The 22,287-nt window shown below is 35.6% G+C and overlaps 1 long non-coding RNA gene across 1 annotated transcript; it reads left to right on the top strand.

Moving 5' to 3' along the window:
* Positions 1 to 45: 45 nt before the first annotated feature.
* On the top strand, positions 46 to 18,948 carry LOC134807426 (uncharacterized). Its single transcript, XR_010147892.1, has 3 exons — positions 46 to 305; positions 9,359 to 9,532; positions 18,706 to 18,948. It is a non-coding gene; the product is annotated as an uncharacterized LOC134807426 (long non-coding RNA).
* The last annotated feature ends 3,339 nt before the right edge of the window (positions 18,949 to 22,287 follow it).

The raw sequence follows: 22,287 nt of genomic DNA, 5'->3' as shown, positions 1-22,287 counted from the left end.
TTGATGAAATGTTATTTTAGGTATTTAATGTTATACCGGTATAAATGCTATTTGTTATCTACAAACCATAATAGTAAATATGTAAAAAATGTACTTTTCTTTATCTAATTGATAGTTTAGCATGTGCAAGGATAAGATTGTGGAGCAAAGAACAGCTAAGTGTGTAAGAGAACTTGCATCCGTATGACTTTCCCTTTGTTTTTGCAGGATCGTTTATTTATTTGGAGGCACAGCGCCCCCCCGGGGTGGCCAAGCTTGGAAGTCCTGTTCTTACAAAATTGCTCACTCCCACTACCCCATGTCAGGTAATCAACTGTTCTGAATTTCCACTGGCCATTCTGTGGTTGTAAATCGCTGAGCATGGGTTACTCTGCTAGTAAATGCCCGCCATGTTTTACTAGCACTTTAATAATGAATTAAGAGATTTACATGCGCTATTTCAACACAAAATGCTATGTCCTTCTAGAAGACCATTTGTAACACATAACTGGCACCATTCTTTTGAGGGCTATTAAAGCTTTCTGTTATTTTATATTCTTTTCACACAGTCATTTCAATAATCTAAAGCTGTGGATACGTGTTGCCAAAATTTTTGACCAACAATGTACATTGAGAAAAATAAAGTCAGTTAAATAAGTGTTTGTTGAAAGAAAGACAAATGGAAATGATTATATTTACTGAAATTTGAGTTTTTTAAATGAGTCCTCTGGTGCCAGGCAAACACAAACTAAGGAGTGAAATATCCATTTTATTTCAGCAGCATATTAGAGAGGATGGACTAGTTAGATTTGGTTCAAGTCTCTTTTGCCACTTTCTAACTGTGGCTCAGACAAATTGTATATTCCTTTTGAGACTCAGTGTCTACACCAGAAACATACATGATTGTATGGATTAAATGTCAGCGTTTACATTGGAAGCATACACGATTATATGGAATAATGTCAAGGATTAAAATATGATTAAATAAAGCACCTGGCAAAATATTTGGTACATAGTAGGTAAACAATGTTTGTACCAAACATTGGTATATATGTACCAAATATAATGTTAATTCAGTAAACATAATTCCTTTGCTTTCCATAAAAGTAACACCTAAATCAGAGGTCTGTATTCAGCTTGTCTTATTTTCAGTCCTTTTGAGAGCTCCAACATGCCTCTTGGCCCTTAGGATTTCAGCTAATTTTTTCGTCTTTACTTATCAGAAAATAATGAAGAGATCAATAGTGCCACACAGTAAATTCATTGCCTGTAAGTGTAGTGTTAGAGCAGTTTACTTGGGCATTCCTGGTGATAAATGACATATTATTCCGAGGTATAAACCTAATTATACTTTCAGTATGGTATAAGTCTAAGTGGGAGTGCCCTGAGTTCTTAATAGTGGTGTCCACAGATACTTTCTTTTAAAGTCCTAAAGATACTTTCTTTTCCTTTCTTTTGTTTTTTTTTTCTTCCCATTTCTTTGTGAGAATAAGAATTAAAGCAAATGCCTGGTCTCCATTTCCATTTTATCCAAATGCCTCTTACCCATCCCCACCTCTTTATTTTAATTAAATCCTATAAGATAGACAGAAAAAGAGAAAGATAGATATAGAGTGTTTTTTTTTTTTTTTGAGGGGAAACTCCAGAAGCACTTCTTCTTTGAAAGTACAAGCTAACTTAGATTTAATTCAAGGTCATACATTAAAGTGATGAGATCACAAATGTTAGATATATAGAAAAAATTGAATGTAAAGGAATATGATGTGTTAATTCTGCCTGCTTTACAGAAATTTGAAGATATTAAGAGTGTATTAGAAATTCCTATGACTCACCTAGGGTCACTGAGAAATCATATGCATGTATATGATTTTAAAATGTAATCTACCTTTCCCATCATTGTATGCTTCCCGATAGCCATGATTTGTGGTCACTGGGATTGAGTTTCAGTTTATCATTGTTTCCACTTGAGGACACTTAATTTTTGCTTAAATTGGTAACTTAGTTGGGGTTGGGGTGTTATTTAGGTGGGGTCTCAGTGAAAATGTTGTCATGGACATTTTGGGTGCTTGGTAGTTTATCTCAAAACCAAGGCTTCGATCTCTAAAGGCTATGGATACTGACTTAATGGTTTGCCTTGGTTTTTGAAAAACTGAGACTGTTTCAAGGCGCCACTGCAGACTGCCAGAATAGATATTTGTTTTTCACGCTTTTCTCTATGTGCTTGAATTTTAGGAGTCTTTGAGTTAGCAGGAAGGATATTTGAGTTACTTTGTAATGCTTTCCAGTTTAGGAAGTAGGAGTAGACTGTAGGAGAATGTTATTGATAGTCTGAGATACACATAGCTAAGGTTCTCAGGATTTTTCTAAGACTATAATATGAACTTTTTAAATAAGTTTGTGGCAATATGTGATATTTTCTTTTTCTTTCTTTCTTCTTTTTTTTTTTTTCCTGAGACAGAGTCTCACTCTGTCGCCCAGGCTGGAGTGCAGTGGCGCAATCTGGGCTCACTGCAAGCTCCTGCCACAGCCTCCTGAGTAGCTGGGACTACAGGTGCCCACCACCACTCCTGGCTAATTTTTTGTATTTTTAGTAGAGTCGGGGTTTCACCATGTTAGCCAGGATGGTCTCAATCTCCTGACCTCGTGATTCACCCGCCTTGGCCTCCCAAAGTGCTGGGATTACAGGCGTGAGCCACCACACCCGGTCGATATTTTCTTACATAAAAGTTACAGAATAAGCAAACAAAACAAATTCTTACCTTCTTGGGTAACTGGAAAATCTAGCCAATCCTCTGCATTGGAACGTATTAATAATAGTGCTTTCATGGAACCAATGTTCTTCATTATAAGGTAGTAGAGTCAAGCAGTGAGATAACCAGTGTGGGGTACTTTGATATGATTAAAGCCTTCATTTTCTGAAATTATATGGTTTTTTTTCCTACATAATCCTACTAATACAGTTAAGAATTGTTTCTTTTTTTGAAAGGAATTTAAAGCAACTTGAGCTTTCTCGTGAGTTGCCATTTCTAACAGCACGATTTTAGGGCCATTTTGCATGGGTTACCTTGTACTTTATATGTGGCCAACACATGCCATCAGCATGGACAATTGTTCTTGCAGCTAATCATTGTTCAAGATGCGGACTTTAATTTATGCTTCAAAAGTCCTTTCAGCCACTAGTGGAAAATTGGCATTTTTCTTTGAAATACAAGATAGGACAAACAGAACACGAGGGAGCCGAAAGCTATTCTATCTTACTGCTGTTGAAATGCTGTTACTGTTTACAATTAACTAGGAAATGTAAAGTATGAAGGGGATTAATGTGGGTACTAATATTTTCTGAGTTTTCATATTTGAGTTACTGTGTAAGTAACGTAATCTCTTACTTTTAGGACTTCACAATTAAATACAGGAAGATGGATAATATGAAGCTTTTGCTTTCAAAGTTAGTTTGTATGTTCATCTATTGATCTTTCTTTTGTTTTTAATTCTCCAACTTGTTTTGCAAGTATATTAATATTCCTTCAGTAAAAGATAATTCATAGATTGTTTTACAAATATGAATGAGAAAGTCAGGACAAAGGTAGTTGAAACCAGAGATAGGTTGGATCCCAAAGTAAAGTTTATGAGGGCCAGCCTACACATTTGAGTCTGCCAATGCAGAGAGGGCCACATGTGGTTCAGATTCAAGGAAGTAAAGAGAAATAAACAAAACTGAAAATAGTTCTTCTGAGACTTCTCCCGAGTGCTTGCTATATTACCAAAGTAAACATTATACCTACGATTCAACACATATATATTGCTTATCTACTGTGTGTTGATCACAGTCCTCGATGCAGGGAATATAATGACAACAACCTAAACACATGCTTGCTCTAACAAAATGTTGTTTAGTGGGGGATACTGACAGCAATTCAGTGTAAAATGCTGCAAACTACAAGAGGGTGAGTCCAGTATAATAATAACACTCTACAAATCTCTCTCAAAGAGTTTTAAAAGGCCATGTCTTACAATGTCCACAAAGTAGGACAATGAACTGGAGTCAAAGAACAATTTAGAAAAAAAGTAATTTTGGATCATGTCCTGCAATGGTGCAGTTGTGCTCTATTCCCTGGTCATTGTGTTTAATCCAAAGATCAATGTTAGAATAGCTGATGGATTCTAGAGGAAGCAACAGTCTACAGAGGAAAGGGCAAGCAGGTGCTCTCCCCAATCTGTATATCAAAGCACATAAAGATTAATCATTTAAACGGGAAAAACAGATTCTGTTTTATTGAAGATTCTAAACCTCAACATAAGCTTGTTCAGGAAAAGAATGCCCAGGAAAAAGCATAACTGACTAGGAGCAATAAAAATCACTATGGTAATGGTGAGGGATGTGTGTGTGTGTCTGTGTGTTTATGTATGTGATGAATGATCCACTCTTTCAATATATACTTATTCCCAGCTGAATTTTGAGGAGCTATAGATATCTTAGCTTGTTTTTTTTTTCTTTTCTCCCATTTATTTATTTTGCTTTTTTGGCTATTCTTGTCCTTCTGTATCTTCGTATTCTAGATCTTATAAAGGTGCAGCAAGTGTGGCAATAAGCAGACTGAGGAAGGCATAAGGGTTCTGATGTGAAGCAGAGAAGGCAGAGGTGGCTGATGGTTTGCAGTAAATTCGAGAATGGCCATGAAGATCTGACCAAGGAGCTCTGAGATTGAGAAGGAATTAGAACAAAGTCCATAGGGAAGTTGAGAAAATTGGCAGGAAATTTGAAGAGGAGGGTTTCAACAGCAGATGATCAAAATTAAAAAAAAGAAACAAAGAAAACAGAAAAATAAGGAAGAATTCATTTTGAACCTCTGAATCATGATCTTGGGTGTCCCAGACTGAAGTATCAGAGAGCCCAAGGTCCCAGAGGCACTGTACAGACACGAGAGCCAATGGAACTAAGACTATCACCCCCTCTCCAGCTTAGGTACTCATCCATATGCAGTAACTGGTGTAAATCACCAGATGTTCTTTCCTTTGGTAGTAAAATATATGATTTAATGTATACATATATATTTTTTAAAAATAGAAATAATTTAAAATCATAAGGATACAATTAAAAATGAAATAATTGGAGCTTCCATTTTTATCTTCAATATTCAGAAAGAACTGTTTGTTGGAAACTTTTTTAACCACATGAAATTCTCTTGAATGCAGTGATTCAAAGTCTTGAATAGTCATACTATATATAAAATCTGCCTTAGTGGAGACCCAATAAAAATAAAAGCAAGCCCTTTTTATGAACATTTTACTTAACTTGTTTTGAATGAAGCAGGCATGCATCAAGAAAATTTCCTTTAAAAATGATCAAGTAGTAAATAAAATTTGAATGTTTGGTGTAATTTTCACTTACATGCTTTGCAGACCTGTTTCATGCAACATTCTGGGATGATGGACAATGTTCCCTATGTTAAGTATAGTAGCTACTAGCTACATAGAGCTATTGAGCATTTAAAACAACTGAGAGGCCGGGCGCAGTGGCTCTGGCCTGTAATCCCAGAACTTTGGGAGGCTGAGGCAGGAGGATCACAAGGTCAGGAGATCGAGATCATCCTGGCCAACACGGTAAAACCCCATCGCTACTAAAAATACAAAAATTAGCTGGGTGTGGTGGCACGTGCCTGTAGTCCCAGCTACTCTGGAGGCTGAGGCAGGAGAATCACTTGAACCCAGGAAGTGGAGGCTGCAGTGAGCCGTGATCACGCCACTGCACTCCAGCCTGGGCAACAGAGTGAAACTCTGTCTCAAGAACAACAACAACAACAACAACAAAAACAAAAGCATAACTGAGAAAATGAATTTTTCACTTTGTTTAATTTTAATTAATTTAAATTTAACAGCCACACTATTTTCACAATTTTGTAGTTATGCTCATTATAATTAAATGTTCATTTTCTTTTGCCACTTTTCCTCCAAAAGACTCAAAGGTCCCTAAGGACCTGTAATGCCTTATACATTTTTTTGACATAGAATAGATTATCTTTCTTCCTCTCTTTCCTCTCTCTCTCTCTGTTACTTTCTCTATATATATTTCTGAATGTTTATAAGCATTTACTGACAGTCTTCTCATTTCTTTCTTCTTTTTTTAATGCAATTAACTGAATACTTAGAAAATACAAATTACTATAATAAGTTCTGTGAGGAATTTATGACACGTTTCATGATTTGGAGTTTAAGGTTTAGTGTTCTGCTACTGGCATGTACCAGGTTGAGAGGCACAGAGTTTCCATACTTGGTTACTACTTATGTGAAGTCACAGCTTGTATCAATAACTTGAAATTGATCATTAGAGAAATTCAAATCAAAACCACAATGAGATATCATCTCACACCAGTCAGAATGGCCATTATTAAAATGTCAAAAAATAACATGCCGGCAAGGTTGTGGAGAAAAAAGTATGCTTATACACTGTAGATAGGAGTGTAGATTAGTTCAACCATTGCAGAAAGCAGTATGGCAACTCCGCAAAGAGCTAAAAGCAGAGCTACTATTCCACCCAGCAATCCCATTACTGGGTACATATACCTACAGTACTAGAAATTTTTCTACTGTAGGTCAGGTGCAGTGGCTCATGCCTGTAATCCCAGTACTTTGGGCAGCTGAGGTGGGTGGAGTGCTTGAGTCCAGGAGTTTAAGACCAGTCTGGGTAACATGGTGAAACCCTCATCTCTACTAAAAATTAAAAAAAAAAAATTAGCTGGGTGTGGTGGTGCAAGCCTGTAGTCCCAATTACTGAGAAGGCTGAAGTGGGAGAATTACCTGAGCTCAGGAGTTTGAGGCTGCAGTGAGCCGTGATCATGCCACTGCACTCCAGCCTGAACAACTGGAGTGAAACCCTGTCTAAAAAAATAAAATAAAAAAAAGACATTATTCTATCATAAAGATACATTCACATGTATGTGAATGGTCATTGCAGCGCTATTTACAATAGCAAGGATATGGAATCAACCTAGATGCCCATCAATGACAGATTGGATAAAGAAAGAGTGGTACATATGTACTGCGGAATATGCAGCCATAAAAAAAGAACAAGATCATGTCTTTTGTGGGAACATGGATGGAGCTGGAGGCCATTATCCTTAGCAAACTAACACAGGAAAAGGAAACCAAATACCGCGTGTTCTCACTTACAAGTTGGGAGCTAAATAATAAAAACAATGAACACAAAGAAGGAAACAACAGACACGGGGGTCTACTTTAGGGGGGAGGGTGGAGGAGGTAGAGGAGCAGAAAAGATAACTATTGGGTACAATGCTTAGTACCTGGGTGATGAAATAATCTGTACAAGTCCCCGTGACACGTGTTTGCCTATGTAACAAATCTTCACATGTACCCCGAACCTAAAATAAAAGTAAAAAGGAAAAACAATGAATTAAAAAAATTTGTGGGCTGTATCAATAACTTTTGTTCAGTGATTTCACCCTCAAAAATTCAAAAGATAATGGAACATTCCTTGGTATTTAATAACTTAAGAATTTAAGTCTGCATAATGCAAATTCTATAAAAAAAGTAAATTAAATATAAGTTCTGAGCTCTTATCCCATTGACTATGGATCACTTTGGCATTTATACTTAATACATTATTAAAATAACTTCACACTGGTGATGTACTGAGTGACAGTTTGACAGCTCAAAATTCTGATGGGACATGCATATCTCTTGTACAACTAGGTTTAAAGCTCTGTTTTGCATATTTACAAGCTTGGGACATAGTGAAACTTACAGCAGGGATCTAAAATGTAATCGCAGTTGAGAAACATGAATCCTCTCTTTCCATGGAATTTAATTAAACATTTCCATTATTTTTGTTTCTAACTCACCTGTCAAGGTGTGAATTAAGGTAAGCACAGTAATAAAATCTGAAATGAAATAAACAATCAGAATTTTTAAATCAGGTGATCACAATTAAGTAGACATTGATAAAGATGTGTACCAAATAGATGCTTGGTGTTTTAAAATGAACAATTTTTTTAAAAAAGCATTTAAAACATTTTTTTGGTCAACATTCATCATTGGAATTGGGTCCCAACAGTGAAATACATGGCTTGCCTATATATACACTAGTATCTGTCCATGTATCAGTATAAAAGCACAATGGTGAATGGGAAAACATTTTTAAAAAAGAATTTAAAATATAATGAACCTGAAAAAATGTCACTGAATCTAAAGAGAAGTATTCCACTTTTGTGGGACCTCATCTTTAAATGTTGGGTTTTTCTTTAAAACATACAGCCTTAGGACCTGTTATATGATAATGAGAAGAAGCAAAAAAATTTGACTGCAGCGTACCTGAACTTGTTTTAATGGAGGTTTTGTGGACATATTTTACAGAATGAATCATCCAGACAACATTGAGGGAATTAATTTTTGCCTCACACAGCTCCAGGTACTTAGAAAGTGGTCAGTAAATATTGGTTGAATCAATAACAGTACGCAATTTCATGTTAGGCCTACTGCTATCAGCACCTGGCATAATCCTCTCTATTCTCTTCACTATGTAGTTAAGCCATCAAACCTTTAGATTGTGTCATTACTGATGGTGAATAGGAAGTGAAATGATTAAGCCTCCCTACCCTCAAAGAATGTTGTCTTACTTGGCTCAATTATTGATGAACAGTATCCTGTGAGCTTCCCCGTTATTTGTTAATGCTACCACAGAGACTAAATTGATATAAAGTATTAATTACAGTTTTTAAAATTAACCTAAGAAAATAATTTTTAAGGAAAGTTTTTCTTGTTTGAAACATCAAGTTTGTATAGTAATACTTGATTTTGTAACGTTGAGTCTCAAAGTGTACCTCTCATATTTGTAAGAAGCCAGAGAGAAGGATTCTGGAAACTTCCATGGAAACAGTGGTACTGCCCATGACTGGGTTACACATCTGGGGGAAAGGAGAATTGAGAAGATTATATTCAACACAGAAGTTGTTTGGAATATATATATATATATATATATATATATATATATATATATATAGTTGTTGTTGTTGTTTGTTGTTGTTGTTTTGTTTTGTTTTGTTTTTTGAGATGGAGTCTCGCTCTTGTTGCCCAGGCTGGAGTGCAATGGCGTGATCTCAGCTCACTGCAACCTCCCCGCCTTCTGGGTTCAAGCGATTCTTCTACCTCAGCCTTCCGAATAGCTGGGATTACACGCATGCACTACCACACCCGGCTAATTTTTTTGTATTATTAGTAGAGATGGTGTTTCATGCCTGTAATCCCAGCACTTTGGGAGGCTGAGGCAGGCTGATCACCTGAGGTCAGGAATATTTCAAATTATAGGAAAAACTACCAGAGACAGGTCAATGGAATATTTATATCATTGAAAACATGTTTTCAACAGGTGCAGTTTTGGTATCATTTGTCTCAACATTCAAATCTCTCAGTTTTTACAAGAACGTCTCTAGATGGAAACTTGCAAAAGCAAGGCAAAATAATCAGATTCTCCGAATCTCAGTGGAGCCATGCAAAAATTGATCTCATTGCAGAAGCGGGAGAATCTACTCTACCTTTTCAGGTAAGCACATACAAAATTAATACAACTCAACAGAAGACACTTATTTAATGCTAATCCTTTCAGATAACAATATAACACACATAGCTCATACCTTTTCAGGTGAGCACATATGAAATTAATACAATGCAACAGAAGACACTTATTTAATGCTAATCCTTTCAGATAACAAAATAACACACGCAGCTCATGAATTTATTCAACATTAATGAAGCAAACACATTCAGAGATCAAACACGTGATCTGTGATGAGTAGAGAGGTTGTTTTGACTATGCACTTAAGACATGTGTAGAATAGTAGCAAAAATGGAGATAAGAAATGAATAAGATGGCAGAGAGAAGAGTAACTTAAAATCATTTCTAAGTGAAGACATTGGATTATATGATGTAGTGAAAAAAGTCTGACGTGGGCTGTAATATTTTAATCCTATTGCCTCACTTTCTGCTGCCTGGTAACATTGAGAATGTTATCCACCTTTGGGAACTGGAGGACATTATACAAAGTGAAATAAGCCAGGCACAGAAGGACAAATATGGCAGGTTCTCACTCATGTGTGGGAACTAAAAAGTTGATCTCATGGAGGTAGAGAGGAGAATGGTGGTTACTAGAGTCTGAGAAAGGTGGGGAGGAGGAGGTTAAGAAGGGAGGTTTGTTAATGGTTAAAAAATGTAGTTAGTTAGATAGAAGAAATAAGCTGTAGTGTTTGATAGCACAGTAGGGCAATTATAACAAGTTATTGTGTATTTCAAAATATTTAGGGGATAAGATTTGGAGCGTTCCCAACACAAAGAAATGAGAAGTGTGTGAGGAGATGGTATCCCAATTACCTTTATTTGATAGTGACACATTATATGCATGTATCAAAATATCACATTTACCCCATAAATATGTACAACTACTATGTATTAATAAAATATAATAATAAAAGAAGGCAATTGTATCTTGTCAAATGGGTGTTCTAATTTCTACCTTCCTGTATATAAGTCTTCTGGATGACATTTGAAAAGAGCTATTTTGGAATCTAGATTGGATGGAGTGGAATATGGTGGAAAGCACACTGTTTTGGAGTCAGTGGTCTGAGTTTTAGTCTCTGCTCTGCTCATTGGTTGCTAAGTGACTGTGTAAATATTGTCTTTGTGCATCAAATTTCCTAACGTGTGAAAACCAGTGATGATAAAAGCAATACTCCAGGGGAGTCTGAATATTAAAGATAATATAGCTAAAATGGCAGCCATGAACATGGGCTCTGGAAACTTGGGTTCAAGTTAAAGGGTTGGGGGTGGTGGCTCATGCCTGTAATCCCAGCGCTTTGGGAGGCTGAGGCGGGTGGATCACGAGATCAGGAGATCGAGACCATCCTGAGTAACACGGTGAAACCCCACCTCTACAAAAAATACAAAAAATTAGCCGGGCATGGTGGCACGTGCTTGTAGTCCCAGCTACTCTGGAGGCTGAGGCAGGAGAAGCACTTGAACCTGGGAGGTGGAAGTTGCAGTGAGCCGACATGGCGCCACTGCACTGCAGCCTGGGCAACAAAGTGAGACTCCATCTTAAAAAAACAAAAACAAAAAAGTGTATGCTTATAGGGAAGTTACCGAAGCCCTCTATGCCTCTTTCATTAGTGGGGTGTGAGGATAATAGTTGGGGATTTAAGGTCATCTCATCCTCATTTCTGAACAAATTGAGATAAATATAGAGGTTAAACAGGTAGAGAATACATATTTTGGAGCAGATGGCTTTAGAATGTAGAGTCACTTATTTAAAATAATGCTTGATCTTAGAATAAATAGAATTACCCAGAGGACAATTGACTGTGCTGGAGAAATATAGAGCTCATACTCTAGGCGAAGTCTCTTACCTTTAGCCAGAGATAATATCAGTGTGCATGCCTCCTGAGGACAGGCTGGCTCCCAATAGTGGGTGTTGAATGGGAGAAGAGGATGAATCGAGCTCCCCCAGGTTACTCTTCTAACTTCACAGTAAGGTAAATCTTCCTCCTCCCACGGAGTGAGGGGTAAGTAACAGCAATGTTACTACAGTGAACCACCTCCCCATGAAAGCAGGAAGACTAGGGCATAAGCATCAACTGTAATCAATTACTGTTCTCTACTTTATACAGTTATTGTGAGGATTATATAGTGTATACTTGTAAAGCACATGGAAGCAAATCTGGCACAAACACAGAATTCAGCTGTTGTTATTGCTGTAGTTATTCCTTGGATATTGTCTGGAAATAGTAGACACTCAATAAATCTTAGTGTTCTCTGTTTTATAAAGGGAATTCCCGCTTGATCAGAACTCTAGGCTTGATCATTAAAGGCTTCTTTACTCAGTGAAGGTCCCCAACGTCCCTTCTCAAAGATCAATTTATTCTATTCTCATATTTAATGGACAAAGACATCATGAATACTAGCAGCTCTTAATTGGGAAGCATTTGACACAAAGGCTGGTCATGGAATCATTTCGGTGTCAATCTCCATTGCAAGGAGCAGGGCAATGAAATCAGAACAATTTGATCTTTTGCCTCCTGCATTTATATTCTATAGAAAAATGTTTTCATTCGGTTTGCTTTTAGTTAGAATGAAACTCACCAAGAAGATCGTTCAGAGTTTGTCATTAATTGACATATTGAGAAGAAAATAGAATGTTCTTTCTAGCAGTAAGTAATTTAGAAATATGAGTTGAAACACATGCCATTTCTGTCTACAGCTGGAAGCTCTCATGGACCCATCAGCATTACTGAAGAGTTTCAGTGAATGCAATTTTTGTTTTCTCTTTAATGTTCTCCTTTTTGGATATAGTAATGGTTTTGCTTTGCAGTGCAAATGGAGACTATCCCTTATTATCTGGGGGCATATTAACTAGTTTGTAGATGGGCAGTGGTTTGGTTAGATTCTGTGATTTGGCTGCAATGGATGTGTGAGGGTTTCTAACCCAGCCCTGCTCCTTCCTCTCCCTTCATCTCCCTGCTGGTGGCTCAGCACCTTGTGTTGCTTTTTCTCTCCAATCAACCTCAATGCTGAGTTCTTTCGAGGCCTCGGTCACATTGAATTCACCCCAGAGAAGCTAAGACTTTTCCTCTGTGCCTCCCCACTTAATCTGCCTATGAGTTGGCTACAGCACACATTTATTTTGGAAACTACAGATGAGTAAAAGAAAAATAAGAAAAAAACATCCCCTCACATTTCACTCTCAAGAAGCCCATGACAGCCCTATAATATCCAATCAGCAATTTAGAAAATTAAGTTTGGAAAGCAATAAGCATTTTAAAAATGAGTTTAGAGGCAAAACCCAAGCTGCCCTGAACCACTGTGAGGCCTTTAGGCAGCTGATTTCATGATAGGTTTGATTAAACAGTGCTGCCCCCAATCTCCCAGAGGGTGTCATGTAATAAACACTCTCGGTGTTATGTTACCATTCTCAGCTCTGAGCTATTCACATTTCAAAACTCATCTGGCCCCAAAGACTTTAGATAAGGAACTGTGGACTTGCATTGATGTTCTGCTGTGAATCAGTCTGGATTTTATACATACACAATATATAAAAATAGATACACTTGCACAGATACATACATGGTAATATTTAATCCATGAGTATTGCATATATTTACTATTAAATATTTCTAACTAGTAGTTAAAACAGAGAGAAACAAATACCTAAATACAGCTCAGGATTAACTAATGTTAACATTTTGTTTTCTTATAATGTTAAAGTTTGTTTGCTTATGAAGATGCAACTTTTGTCTTCCTTGTATCTCTCTCCATCCCATTTCTTATCCTCTGCAGAAAAAAAAAGATGCTAATATTATGCTGGCTTTAACCTGATTTCTCTGAGTGTATTTTTAAAGATATGAAAATATACATGAGGATTCTAGCTAGGTACAGTTCTACTTTGTTCTTTTATCGACAACAAATGAAAAAGATATTCTACCTACAAATAGTTAATCTAGCTTTTTAAATATTCAAATATTTAAAGTTTGTCTTCTTGGATATAGGCTAGGATTTAAGATTAGTAGCATGAATCATTTAAGGGTGACCTTAGTCATTGTCTAGCTTTCAGTTCCACGTGACTAAGCTCTGAACATATTTATACAGTACAGTGTAATCCAGTCCAAATATTGGAAAGAAGAAAGACATCAAATCACGTGACCTCTGTGTTCCCTTTTAGCCATGAAATTCTGATTCAGTGTGGTTCTTTTGATGTCAATTGTAGACAGTATAACAGAATACAGATTGCTTTGGGTTTCATAGCAAATAAGCACCCCTAGTTAGGTAGGGCATTTGCTCTTCCTGCTGGCAAAGAATTAGGTTTACTGTTTTCTCTGTAAGAACAGCAAATTAATGACATTTCAATATTCCCTCTATTTCTTGTGAGAGTTTATTGGAAAAATTTAGGTCAAAGAGTTAATAGTATTTTTCAAATCTGTTTTAACTTGGCCTGCTCACTTGCTATGTTCAGCTTTTCACACAAATAGATTCTTTTAATATTTCTTTTCCCCCTAACTGTTGTGCTGTTTTAGTATCTCAAGGTGGCACTTTTTCTGAGTAGTCCATTGATTTCAAGTTGCTCTACTTTCTTCGAGCTTCCCATTAAAATGTAATTGTATCATATTTTAGATTTCATTTTGAAATGAACCTTTTGTGAAATTTCACACAATGATGGATACCATGTTCTCTCTTTATCGGAGTCAATGATATAAATCAATAACAATTTCCTGACATTATTTGACGATTCAGTGAAGGGTAAGATTCATAACACAAAAGTAAAAGGTGATCGAGTCTCCGTAAAGTTGCTGTGTCCTTGGCCTGCTTAATCTAGAGCTGCATGAAATCTTGTTTCTCCAGACAGCCCTATTCTGCAGCATCCACTAAAGCCCAGTTATCTCTTTATTTCATTAGAGAGATGCAGGATAGTATAATCATTAATGGCTCAGCTTACATATTTTTCTTACTTGATATGTGACATTCAACCAATTACTTCTATTCTCTAATCTTCTGTTTCTTTCACCTTAAAATAAGACGAAAATAGCATCATCTTCACAGGATTAAAACAAGTGAATGTGACTGGCATATAGTAAGTGCTAAATAAAATGTGGCTGCTGCTCTTATTATTGATACCATCATCATTCTTCAAAAATTAATATATTCCCACTGCTCTCTACTCCTTCTTACTATATCTCTATTTTCTCTTGGATTCATATTCATTTTTTGCTCCTGTTATTTTTTTTGAAAACAAGATTTCTATGTTAATTGCGTATTTGTCTGGAAAAGCACCTGAGTTTTGCACTTGTAAAAAGTAATCACTTGATTAGGAACATTTATGAATTTTTGTGGTTCCTAAAAGCAAGAAATTATTTTGTTCATAGAAGGAATAATATAATTGAATAAAACAAAAATCAACAAGATCCCAAAAAATAGTTTTAGAAGAGTGAGTCATCTAATTCAATTTAAAATGTAAATTATTCAATTACCTTGAGAATCTTATCAAATGAGGTTTTCACTCTTCCTCCATCTGTGGTTGAAACAGCTCTTCTGAGTGACCTCTTTCTCACTTACTGATTACCAATTGATGCTGACTGTAGTTCCGAAAGGGAATTGGTCACAACATTTTATATATATATATATATATACATACGTATATATATATATGTATATGTATATATATACACACACAAACACACATATATATACACACACACATATATATGTGGCTATGTGTGTATATAAATACACACACATATATGTGTGTATATATATACACACATATATGTGTGTATGTGTGTATATATACATATATACACGTATATATACGTGTATATACGTATATATATCATATAATATATGATATATATACACATATATGTGATATATATATCATATATACATATATGCATATGTATATATCAGTTTGGTTATATATATACATATATACACATATATACACATATATACATATATACACGTATATACGTATATATATGATATATATCATAATATATGATATATACATATATGTGATATATATCATATAATATATGTATATTTACACATATATGTGATATATATATATATCATATATACATATATGTGTATATATATCAGTTTGGTTATGTATATACATATATACACATACATATATATACATATATACACATATATACATATATATACATATATATATATGTATATGTATATATCAGTTTGGTTAAAACCAGCAATAAAAAATAGGAACAGCCAAGGTGATTTTGAAACCATGAGATGGTCCTTATTTACAGGTGTAACAGACATTTTTTGAAGGAAGTAATTGCTTGTATTTTAAAATTCGTATGATTTTAATTAATGGTAGAATTACAATTTCTAATTGTATAATTATGAATTTAACTATGTAGAAGTAAGCAAGCAAAATATAGATGACCTAATATTATTTTTATTTGGCTTTTGAAGTTGGATTTATCCTTCCATTTTAATATGAATATCTAAAGGAACCTGGTGGGTCCCTTCAGGTAAAATAATGTAACCACATTTTAAAGACTACCTCAGGATTTTACTTCACCTCATCCCAGGGCCCACCCATTCCATTCAAATAATGTGAGCGTGTACCTCTTTAGGAGCATAGAGAAGTGCCTCAAACTGTCGTTTTTTTTTTTTTTCTCCAGTTTTCTCTGAGTAGCACAGACCTTCAAATATGATGGTCAACAAATGCTTGTCTAATGAGTCTGAAGAATTAAACATCTATTTTAATTGACATCAATGCAAGATGTATTATAATAATGAATATAGAAAAACTCTTTCAAAAATTAAGCTGTCCAAAAAAATCACAGTCACTTAATGGTATTAAACACAATATATTTCTAAAGTACAATACTTGTGTATATTTTACCAAGATCCTTCTTCAAAACCTATGTTATTTTCTGCCTCTGGAATGAAGGCTAAATTTCTTAGTTTAACATTCTACAGAAATCATCTCTAATCAGAATCTTAAAAAAATATTATGTACATCACATTAAATATCAAAAATTGCAAATAAAGCAACAGTCCCTGCTGACCACCCTCATCACCCACCATAGATTTTATCTTGAGTATCTTTAGATACCAGTTTATTTTTACTTCCAGTCCATTTTCTATTTACTTAATATGTATAAATGTACCACATATACTTGGAAATCTAAACCATTGTATGTTTTCAGCCTAAGTAATATTATACTATAATATTTTTCTGTAACTTAATTTTTTTACTCCAAAACACATGTTGAATTTCTTTCCATAATGACACATGGCGATAGATATTATTTTTAACTGGTATAGTATTTCTCACTATTGATTGATTCATTCACATGTAAGTTCTTTCCTGTCATTTGTCATCAAAACCAGCACTGAAATAAACATTCCTGCACAAGCCTTCATGTGTATACCTTTGAGTGTCTCACTAGGATAAATGCCAAGAAATTAACTCAATTTTTATAGTCTATGCAATTTTTCTTTTTAACAAATGCTATCTAGTTTCTCTCCAATTGAGCTGTACCAACTCATGGAATTTTCCTCTCCATCTATTATCTGATTAATTTGTTGTTCTCTTAAAATCTTATACTCCGTTAACACCCATCAACATTTTCTAAACACACCATACACTTTCTCATCTCTGTGTTTTTGCTGCGATTGCTGCCTCAGTTTCTCGAGGTAAAATGTTTTGCCCAACAAAATTTGGTATCATGGAGGCTTACTATTACTTCTTCTCCACCAAATCTTTTCCCAAACTCTCATTATTGGCAGAAATAATGAAGTGTCTTCTTTGAGCCTCCTAGGATCTTATACTTATTTCTTATACAGCATTTATGATGTAGGGTAGTGAATGTATCATACGAAGTGTAGGAGAAGAAAAGTAATACCATTTCCTCACTCATCACAAGGGACATGGCTGGAACCCCTATAACAAAAGAGAGGTTAAAAAGAAAAAAATAACAAATTTATTAACATTTTATGTGACATAGGGGCCTTCAAAAACAAAGGCCTGAAGACCAGGGAAAACTCTCTATGTTTATGCTTAAGTTCAACAATGAATGGACAATCATGAAGAAATACAAATGGACAGAAAGAATATGATCTTATTGTAAAAACTTGGAGATAACTCAGCAAAGATCTTTATGGGCCTCTGTGTAGTGTTTTTTTCATCCAGGTATAGATAGGGTAGGACACCAGTTAAATGAGGTTCTTATGACCTATTTTGAGGAGAAGCAAGCCAGATAATTCCTTTATGGCTGGCTCTCACAAAGGAAAGAGAGGGGAAGGCAGAGAGGGATTCCAAGGTGCTATATTTTGGGACAGCATGTTCTGACTCCAAGGTGTTGTATTTTGAGATAGCATGTTCTGAGCCCTGGCACAAGTAAATTTAATGATCCTTGAGATTGGAGACCCTCCTTGATAGGATAGAAATGTACCTTCTGTCTGTGTCCTGGACTGGTGGTCCGCTATGCAGGTTCATAAGATTCCTGGCATAAATTACTTCTTCCTTTCCCTCCTTTCTCTCTCTCTCTTTTTTTCTTCTTGGAATAACAACAAAATATGAGTAATTAACAAGAAAGAAAACAAATTATATCAGTCATTATTCAGCGTTAGAATAAACTAAAATTAAATAGATGTCTCTGAGTGCTTCAGCATATGAATATTATCAACCACTGTATGTGGTTATTGATGTGTGCTTTACTACAGTGAGTATGTTTCTGTGTATGTATATAATATATATTATGTTTGTATGAATGTATATAATATTTAAATATTTTAATATGGAAATAAATCATTGCCTTCAGCACACTGATTACAAATCAATTCATATCTCAATTAAATTGAGTTGTAAGTCACACAGTTGATTACCCCAAAGAGCTCATTATAAATGCATATGACTCTTAATGGCTCCAATGAGAAGAGAGCCCTTCACTCGTGATGAATGTTACCACTTTAATTGAAACAAGGTTACCTTTGGCATTAAGGTACATAAGACGCTGTCAAAGCAGTTATGGTTTTATAAATTTAAATTAGGATGTTCTGGTCAGAACAGTTTTCTAAAATTAGATTGGAGAATGGGACAGATGTAAATAGGGTTCCTCTACACAAAGAAATATGATTGTAAGACATTACTTTTGTGATGTGTTTTTAACAGTTTTATCTTTCTGTAATTATAGTTAATTTTGGAAGCTACTGTTTTGTCATCAAATGCTACCGTTGCTCTAGATGACATCAGTGTGTCCCAGGAATGTGAAATTTCCTATAAATCACTACCAAGGACCAGTACACAAAGCAAGTGTAAGTTTCTCCTTGTCGTTGTTGCTGTTTTAAACATTGAATTAAGCTCTTCTCAGTATCAAAATATAAAATGTATTAGAGTCACGAATACCTAATACAGGGTGTGGATTATATCACCTGTTCTTGAAACCAAAAAAAAAAAAATATATATATATATATATATATATATATATATTTTAAAAGGTAAACAACTGGTCTAGTCCTTAGGCCTCTCTTGCAGTAATATGGAAAATATTCTATGCTTGCAGCTGAAATTATTGCATCCAAATATTTTAATTATAAATATTATGAAAAAATTATAATTATTTTGCATATTTTAAATACACTTTTATAAATATTCACTTCTCCATTAATTTTATTCAGAACTTCAAATGAGCATGTAATAATATTCATATTTCAGGATCACCCAGGAGTTCAAAAAAAGCAAAAAGTTTGTGTTTGGGAAAATGATGTAAGGCCAACCAAAATTTAAAACTGTACCTTAAAATTCTGTGTTTCTATTCAAAATTTAATATTTTCAAATCACAGATGGAGTTTGTCTAATTCTTTGACTAAATTTTTTGGAGAGAATATCAATTACAGGCCAGAAATGTTGCCATAAAAATGGATCTCATATAGTCAACTATGTATTTTAAAACCTAATCATTATTTAGATTCTGGGATCATGTACACATAGAAAGAATTTACACTATACCTTCAGTTACTTTGTCTTTCTAGTAATAATTGATGTTTCTCTCTGACCACTCCTACCCTCAGATCTCAATGAATCTGACAATATTAAAAATGTTTTCTGAAAAGTGTCACACTTTATTTTTCTTAATCTGTATCTATGGAAAAGATTTGCATATGAAAATCAGACATACTGTATATTCCTAAGTTATATTTACTTAAACAACATATTTAGTGAGTGCAACAGTTGTATTCTTACAGGAGCTGAATGGACTAATCAAGAAAAATTTGGGTCACATGATTCTGGATTGAGACGATTAAAGAACTTTTAATTAAAGGTCCTTTATTAAAGATATTTTTCATTCGAGAGAGTGTATATTTCTGGGTGCTAACTTATATTGGGTTAACGTGTATTTACTTTGTTCAGAATGTGTATCCTGCATGCATAATAGACCATTCTAAGCTCTGCACATGTGTTCATGCAAGTGTGTGTGTGTGTGCATGTGTGCGCGTGTCTGCCTGTGTGTCTGCATATGTGTGTGTGCATGCCTGTGTGTCCGTGTGTGTGCGTGCATGTGTGTGTGCGTGTGCATGTGTGTGTGCATGCTTGTCTGTGCACATGTGTGTATGATTCTGATAGACACCGAGGAGTGCAGAGCAGCAGATTTAATGATTCTTTTAAAGATTCATGAGTTTGGCCAGGCGCGGTGGCTCACACCTGCAATCCTAGCACTTTGGGAGGCTCAGCCGGGCGGATCAGTTGAGGTCAGGAGTTGAAGACCTGCCTGGCCAACATGGTGAAACCCTGTCTCTACTAAAAATACAAAAAAATCTCCGCCAGGGCATGGTGGCGGGCACCTGTAGTCCCAGCTACTCAGGAGGCTGAGGCAGGAGAATGGCGTGAACCCAGGAGGCGGAGCTTGCAGTGAGCCGAGATCGCGCCACTGCACTCAAGCCTGGGTGACAGAGCAAGATTCCTCTCAAAAAAAAAAAAAAAAATTCACGAGTTTTTAAGGGTTAAACAGGATTACCTTATTTTTGTTGTTTAATTAAAGATTTTCTTTCTCCTAATTAAATACCACATCACCAGAATCATAATAGCTGAAAAGCATTAAAGTTGACATTGAAGAGCATTCTCTTGTAATGTAGTATTTGGAGGTATAGGGGCAGAAAGGTGTGACAAAAACCTTTCCTCACCCATCATAAGGGTCACAGCTGACACTCCGAGAATGAAAGACAGTTTAATGAGAGAAAAGCATAACAAATTTGTTTATCAAAGTTTTACTTGACACAGGAGCCTTCAGAAATGAAGATGCAAAGACCCAGAGAAAAGCATGTGCTTTATTTTATTTTTTCGTTTTTATTTGTTTTTCAGCCCCTTTTCCTATTTAGAAAAATGTGTATTTTTCTGCTTAGTTTTGGTGAAGAACAAACAGCCATTTTGAAATGTGATCGGACAAAAGGGTATGATCCAATGGTAACAGACTGAGCAGGGAAACTTAGCAAAGCCTCTGTGTTCAGAGTCTCCTTGACTCCTTTGTGTAGAATTTCTTCACCCCTGGGAACAGGAAAGGACCCCTCTAGAATGAGGATCTTGTGACCTAATTTCAGGCAAGATAAGCCAGATAATTTCTTTATGACCAGCGCTCACAAAGAAAGGTCAGGGAAGATCAGAGTGACCTTGCTCCTGGGGTACCTCCCAATCTCCTTCAGTTCAAAGTACTTTGGGGCAGCCTTTCCTGAGCTCTTACCGAGGCAAAAGTGTGGTTAAAGGTTTTAAATCATTACTAAAGTTAACCTTAGCAAAAGTTTTTGAGACACTTGATCTTGCTTACGGAGAATTCTTTTCTTAAATTCACTCAGGATTCATGGATATGTGCATCCATCTGAACACCAGATCAGTTGGATAGATAATATATCTAATTAGGACAAATTACATGAATGATTCCTGAAAGATTAATGGATGTACACAAAGGAAAAAAAAGGCGTTTCTTATTGTTTTTGCAAATATGTCCGGTAGACAATTATAGGATCTCATTTGTGGAGTTCAGTATTAGTAATGGGCAGAAGTTTATGGAGAGAAACTGAAAGGAATATTTAAAAATGTGCCATGCTCCATTGACAGTAAATTGTTATATGTATGGAGCAGAATGGCCAAAGGTTTACCCAGACTACCCAGACCCTGTACAGGACTTGAAGTTTTGAAATCTTTAATAGGCATACAAATGGCTGCACCACTTCAAAGCAATCTTAGAGCTGTAGTTTTCTGCTCACAGTCCGCGTGATGAAAATCGCAAGTGCTACTTTGATTTGGCCTTTAATCAAGCTTCTTCTCCTTCAGAATATTTAAAAGCTACTGTTGATGAAATAATTTTACATTCTGTTTATTTGTTAAAGGGAGAGAGCCTGTTTTACGCTCTTAATCTCAATTTTGAAGCCAGATTTGTGCCTGGTGAGGATGCAGGTTGTATTTCATCCAGGAAGATACGCGATTTTCCAACTGAGTGCCCAAAGGGAGCACATGAAACTAATTGCTGTGAGTGCATTACTGACTCCTTCAGCAGATAATTATATGTACATATTTACTCTCTGAACGTAAAGTGCACACTACTCAAGTGAGCATTGTATGATGAAGACAGTCAGAACAGAGACCTCTGCATGATGGAAATGACTTGCCGGTGAGAACAAACCAGATTCTCTTTAAACTAGTGGCGATGAATGAAAACGCCCTGCTAACTTTCAGTTTTGCCCTGTTGGAGAATAACGTTTGAAATATATGCAGGATAGCGCTC

This window comes from Pan troglodytes, chromosome 10, assembly GCF_028858775.2.
Source record: "Pan troglodytes isolate AG18354 chromosome 10, NHGRI_mPanTro3-v2.0_pri, whole genome shotgun sequence".
Taxonomy (NCBI): Eukaryota; Metazoa; Chordata; class Mammalia; order Primates; family Hominidae; genus Pan; species Pan troglodytes.
This window is presented reverse-complemented; position numbering and strand designations above follow the sequence as displayed.